We start from the raw sequence: 6,710 nt of genomic DNA, 5'->3' as shown, positions 1-6,710 counted from the left end.
ATTGTTAGTAAATATGTAGTTATTATCATTTTATTTTTCATATTTTTATCTTTTTCTTAAAGAAGTTCCTTGAACATTTTTGTAATACTACTTTTGATGTTCATGAACTTCTTTAGCTTTTTTTTGCTGGGAAGCTTTGTCTGTCCTTTGATTTTAAATGATATCTCTGTTAGATAGAGAAATCTTGGTTGTATGTCATTTCCTTTCAACATTTTGAATATTTTGTGCCAATCCCTCTGGTTTGCAAAATTTCATTTGAGAGATCAGCTGACAATCTTATGGGAGCTTCCCTGTAGGTAACTAATTGCTTATCTCTTGCTGCTTTTAAAATTCTGTCTTTGTTTTTAACCTTTGGCATTTTAATTACTATGTGTCTTAGTGTGAGTCTCTTGGGCTCATCTTCTCTAGGACTCTCTGCACTTCCTGATCTTGTATGTCTGTCTATTTCCTTCACCAGGTTAAGGAAGTTTTCCATCATTATTTCTTGAAGTAGATTTTCAGGTCCTTGCCTTCTCTCTTCTTCTGGTATCCCAATGATGTGAATATTGGTATGCTTGATGTCTCAGAGGCCCCTTAAAATATGCTTTTTTTTTGCATTATTTTTTATTTTTGCCATTCTAATTGGGTGTTTTCTGCTACCTTATCTTATAAATTGCTGATTTGATTCTCTGCTTTTTCTATTTTACTGTTGATTCCCTCTAATGTATTCTTCATTTTTGTTATTGTATTCTTTTCTGATTAGTTCTTTTTTATGCTTTCTATCTCCATTTTTATGTTTTTTATCTCTTTGTTGAAGTTCTCATTGACTTCATCTACTCTTCCACTAAGTTCATTGAACATCCTTATAAGCAGTATTTTGAACTCTACATTTGTTAGATTGCTTGCCTACATTTTGTTCAGTTCTTTTTCTGGAACTTTGTTCTGTTCTTTCATGTAGGACATGTTTCTTTATCTCTCCACTTTGGCTGCCTACTTGTGTTTGTTTCTGTGTGTTAAGTAGAGCTGTTATGTCTCCCAATCTTAGGAGAGTGGTGTTATGTAGTAGGTGTCCTGTAGGGCCCAGTGGCGTAATCTCCCTGGTCACTTGAACTGGATGCTCCAGTTACGTCCCTTGTATGAGTTGTGTGTGTCTTTCTGTTGTAGACAAGCCTTGGTTGCTGTTTTTACATCAATGGGAGGGAATAACTCAGGGACTTATTGGTTGGAAGGACTTGCTGGTGACTACAGTAGAAGAGCTGACCATATGGAGCAGGATTTGCTTTGACAGGAGTCTGCCCAGTCTGTCCTTTGGGTTTGTCATCCTTGGATGCATACCCAGGTGGTACTCCCACTGTTTATAAAGCTGGCCACAGGGCTCACCTGCTTGGGGCCTCCTAGGAGGAGCCTCACCAGAGGCCAAGTTCAGTCACAGCCTGTGCCCTTTCAGGGGCCGCCCAGCATGAGCCACCAAGCAATCTACAGATGGCCATCACCTATGCTGGGTTTGGAGATATCTTGAGAGAACAAGCTGTGAACCGAAGCCAGCTTTGGGGCTATTCAGGAAGAGGTTTGAGGCATGCCAATTCCAGATGCTACTTGTTTGGGTTTTGTGAACCTTTGAGAGATTTTACGAAAGTTTGCAGCATGAGCCAAGACAGGCCATTTATATGGAAAAGCCATTGGGAGTGGCTTGGGTGGACCTGCAAGTTGGGTGGGGCAAGGTTTTAGGGAAACAGTGGGTTGGGGGGGCGACCAGTGTTAGCCAGGTTGATGGAAAATCATATGTCCACTCGTGCCTGCAGGCTGGAAAGGGGAGGGCTCAACAAAGGAACAATGGCTTCTGCCAACTCTTCTCTCTGGGAGAAAGCTGCCCCTCCAGTCCTCACCCTGAAGCTAGACAAGTCAGTTCTTCTCCATATGTTCCTGACACATCCCCCCGCCCAAGCTGCTGCCCCACTGCTGGTGCTCAGAGCAAGTGAGTCCATCAGTGAGTAAATCCATGCATGGGCCCCCCCCCAAGAGGAATGTTTGGAACTCCAGCTGCCCTTGTCTCACTCAACCACAGTCCTAGCTGGTTTTCACAACCAGAAGTTGTGGAGACTTGTCTTCTTGGCACTGGACCCCTGGGCTGTGGAGCCTGGTGTGGGGTTCGGACCCCTTGCTCCTCCAGTGGGGGACTTCTGCAGCCAAGATATCTGTCCCAATTTTTAACTGTCACAGATGCATATGGGTCCAGCCTGTTCAGTGTCTCCATGCCTCCTACCAATCTCAAGGTGGCTTCTTCTGTATATTTTTAGTTGCAGGACTTCTGCTCATCTAGACTTCGGGCAACTCTCAATGATGGTTGTTCTGTAGTTTAGTTGTAATTTTGATGTGGTTGTGAGAGGAGGCAAGCATAGCATTTACCTACTCTGCCATCTTGACTGAAAATCCTGTTCTAAGTATTTTACATATTTAAACATATTTAATCCTCATAGCAACGTTATGACATAGGTACTCTTATTATCATTATCTGAATTGTAGAGGGAAAGAACAAACTGAGGTACAGAGAGGTTAAACATTTTGCTCAAGGTCACATAGCTAGCAAGAGGCATACTGAGATTTAAAACCTAAGGGGTCTGGCTCCAAAGTTCGTGCTTTTTTACGCCAACTCATGTGAATTAGGAGTTTCTGATCAGCTCAAAGTAAAGAATTTAAAAAGTTCTAAACACTGATAAGTTCACTTGCTATGCACGAAGCATCTGCTTTGAAAGGCAAACAGGATTTAAATAACGTATTCAAGCCAAGAGAAATTTGGTAGGCCCAGCTGTCATTGCCTCATGCTTCATGCTATGAATTTTGCCTTATGCCTTGAATTTTGCAAGTCCAGTTCACCACATGATGTGATGCAGAAAGCAATGAAGAATTTTCTCTGTGCTCATGCCTTTAATCATAAGCAGTTTATGATCTATTTAGAAGATATTGACCCCAAGTATGGAAATTTACTGAGCTGCCATCCCCAATCAAGGACTTTTTGCAGTAAGAGTCCTCAAATCCAATTTGTTAGACCTCCAGTGATTCACAGGATTATATTTTCTTAGGGATGTGACAAGACAGCTGAACACATTGAACTGGAAACTGCAGGGGACAAACAAAAACTCAATTGACTTGTTCAAGGAAATCCAGACTCCAACTGGACATGTGGATTGGGCAGATGGTAACTGGAAACCACTCATTTTCCATTGCTGAGCTGTCTTGAGTTTAATGCATTCATAGATTTTGAAAAATGCTACATCGTCTTTGGTCGAAAATAGTTACAATTGTGTGAGGATTCCCTTTCCTGAATGCAGGGGGAGGGGTACAGAGAGAGTTTAGACCATAGGATCCCAAAAGCCCAGGACTGGAGAAGGGAGTCTCTTACCTTAGGCCAAACATACAGAGCCAGGAATCTGTAAGCCAAAAAGACTAGGGTAACAACAGCAGTATCAGAGCCAGCTTCTAGGCCTGGGCCATGCTTGACGGGTGCCAGGCATGGTTGATTGTCCTGCATTGTGTGTACCAGCCACAGTAAGGTAGAGAGGGCCCAACTGAGTTTAAGTTTTGATGATGGGATGGTAGGAAAGGTGGATAGGATTTGTTTTTCCTAATATAACAATTTTATTAAGATATAATTCACATACCATACAATTCATCTGTTTCATAGGTTGTGATGAGTATGGACAGTACTTTATTTTCATAAACAAACAAAATATAATTTAAAAGACATTTAATGATTGCCTTGAGAGTATAGATATTAGGTTGTCTTTTATTTATTTATACTCTACCTATGACTGAATTATCAAACCTACTAGTAGTGTGTGTCAACATTCAGCTCAGAGAACTGTATCCACCAAGAATTTTTCAGGTAAACATTACCCCAACCTCTTAGGTGGGATGGCCAAACTCTAGAAAAGGTTAAGGTCTTCCTGATGTAGCTGAAAGTGTGTTTTCTTTCTTAAAATTGCCAAAATTGAAGCCCCATTAAGGGTCTGTCTCTGGAGTCAGCATGAGACGGGCCCAGACTGAATAGCCCTCACTGTTCCAGTTTATTTTGTTAAATATCAGTGTTCTACTTTTATTATTGTTATCAATCAAAGTTGGTCAATGATCAACAATAGATCTATGCATTTTTGAGTAAATACAGTTGATTAAACTTTTTTGGATGCTTTTGTATTACTGTTTCTACAACACATATTATTGAATAGCCAACAAGCCATATTTCACTATTATTATCAATTTATGTGGCCTGTACATATCTGCACCTTTTGTTATGTGACCTACAATGGAAAAAATGTGGACGCCCCACCTTAAACTTTCCTAAAATTTCAGTTTTCTTGTCTAGATTTCTCATCAGAACTACATAGCAGGTCATTAAAACCTGCAATCTCCGATAAGGGCTTAAAGAGCTAGTATTTTATCTCTATTGTTTATCGAGGGCTAATCTATTTATTTTGGAAACTGTTAGAAGAGGTGATTGGTATATATTCTGTTCTGAAAGTTGAGAAACTTGACCTCTGGTCTCACCTAAATAGAAGGTCATAGGACCTCTAGAGGTAGGCCGTGAAATGACTTAGAGGGAAGCCCAGATCTTCCTCAGGAAGCAGTTTTGGTTATTAGCCAACATGTCAAAAACCACTCTACTGAGTTCCTGAGTTCCACAACATGGAGCATAGCATTAACCAAGAACCTGATATAGTCCTAAAAAAAACCCCTCAATAATATTCCAGCTCAGCAAAGACTACATAGGCCTTTCAAAGATTGGAGGTGGGGCATACCATTGGAAAGCAAGATTCAATAAAGGGTGTTGGTCCTTTCTGACAAGCTCTTGAGGCATGGTTATTTCAGCTTTGCTTACTTTAGAGACCTCTTCAAAGTCCACATATTTCATGTATCCTCAGGGAGAACTAAGGGTTCTTAATTCTGGAACCTGCCCCACCCCCATATACACATCCATCCATGCACTCTGAGTTTTTGACTCCAATTTAACATAATAGACTCATACCATTGGAACCCACCCCTGAGCCTTTGTTGACCATCTGGCATTTCTCAACTTATTTCTTGTTACCAGTGTGTTACTCTCAGATCTCATCCTGGTAATTTCTTTCGTCTTGTTCACCCATCTGACCCCTACTACCATTCAGGCCTCAACTTAGTTATCACCACCTCTGGAAAATCTTACTTAATTACCTGAGTCTGAATTAGGTACCCATCCCCTCTGAGGGTCTCAGAGCATTCCATTGTTCTCTTTATAACTCTTTAGTATAATAAACTGTATGTCTTTCTCTCCCTCCACTCCCACCTAGAATGTAAGTTCCCTAATAGTATTTGTTCACTGCCATAGTTCCAGTGTTATGTACAGTGTCCAGCAGTGCTTCACAAAACTTTGTTGAGTAAATAAATAAGTTAATTCATTCTATTGGCTTATCTACCCTTTATATCCTGGCTATGCCCTCCACTTGATCCTTTAGCTGGAGATTGACACCATGGAATGCCTAATTTTAAGTAATATCACTTCCCCATGTTTTGGCTTTGTCAAATTAACTGCAAGCCAATATGATTTCAGGTGATAGAACATAATTTATAAAGTTATTTAATATTGACCAATTGAGTACAGAAAATACATTACAATTTTATCTTAATTCCTTCCATCAACAAAAATTCCCAAGGAGATGGGGGAAAGGAGAAACTTTATTCAGGCGAACAGTTTGTAAACTGCTGAAACACATTATGGGTGGATACTGAAAGTGCACTACACCAAAACAAAGGGGAGGCCGTGTTTTATAAAGTTCCCATTCATGTTCCCGATTGGTCTAATTTTTATGCAAATGAGGTTTCCAAATTCATATAGTTCTGATTGGTCCAAATCATTCCGTTCTGATTGGTCAGTATTGTGCATTCTGATTGGCCATTATACAGCAGTTCTGATTGGTTGGTTTAGATGCAAATGAGGATATGATTGTGCCATTCTGATTGGATAGGGCAAGTCTCAGTTCATTGGTTTAAAGCGGAAACCAGGAACTCCCTTATAATAGTTGACTCAGACTTGAAAGAGCATAGTGCAAAAGGTTGAAAGCTCAGTCTGTGGCTTTCTCTCTGAAATGTAGTAGACATAAGAGGCCTCTGCCAGCAGTGGCTGCTAGTCTCTGGTTATGAATTTGGGCCCAGTTAACCACAAGAAATCCTACTTGGCAGATATTTTTATTTTCAGGGTTCACATTTCTAATAGCAAAATACCAAGACAGATTATCTTTTGAAATCCCCCTTGTCAGTTGATGATGGAATCATGTCAAGCGGCTTACAAAAGGTTCCTAAATGTCTATTTGTCATGGTAGGGGGACTATCTGTTCAGGTGATCGAAGAACAGATTTAAATTATTAGAGCAGAAATTTTAAAAGAGGGGGGCAGATTCTTGGCAAATGCTTTTTGTCCTACTATGAATTTAAATAATTAATTGAAAAGGTGAGGTTAGGTGTGTTACCGGGCCACCAAGAGAACTCACAAAATGGTAGTACCTTGGTGAATTTACTAAGATCCATAGTCTGTTCTTCACCTTTGGAATTTAAAACATCTCAGTGTCAGGAATAGCTAATTCATCATATTAAAATTCACATTAATCAAAGTGGAGTGCCAATTTACTAATTTACCAAGAAATGCAGAACACCAAGGAAAAAATCATAAAGGGAAATACTGATAAATTTTGTATAAATATTTTT

The sequence above is a fragment of the Pteropus vampyrus genome, unplaced genomic scaffold (genome assembly GCF_000151845.1).
Source record: "Pteropus vampyrus isolate Shadow unplaced genomic scaffold, Pvam_2.0 Scaffold390, whole genome shotgun sequence".
Classification (NCBI taxonomy): Eukaryota; Metazoa; Chordata; class Mammalia; order Chiroptera; family Pteropodidae; genus Pteropus; species Pteropus vampyrus.
This window is presented reverse-complemented; position numbering follows the sequence as displayed.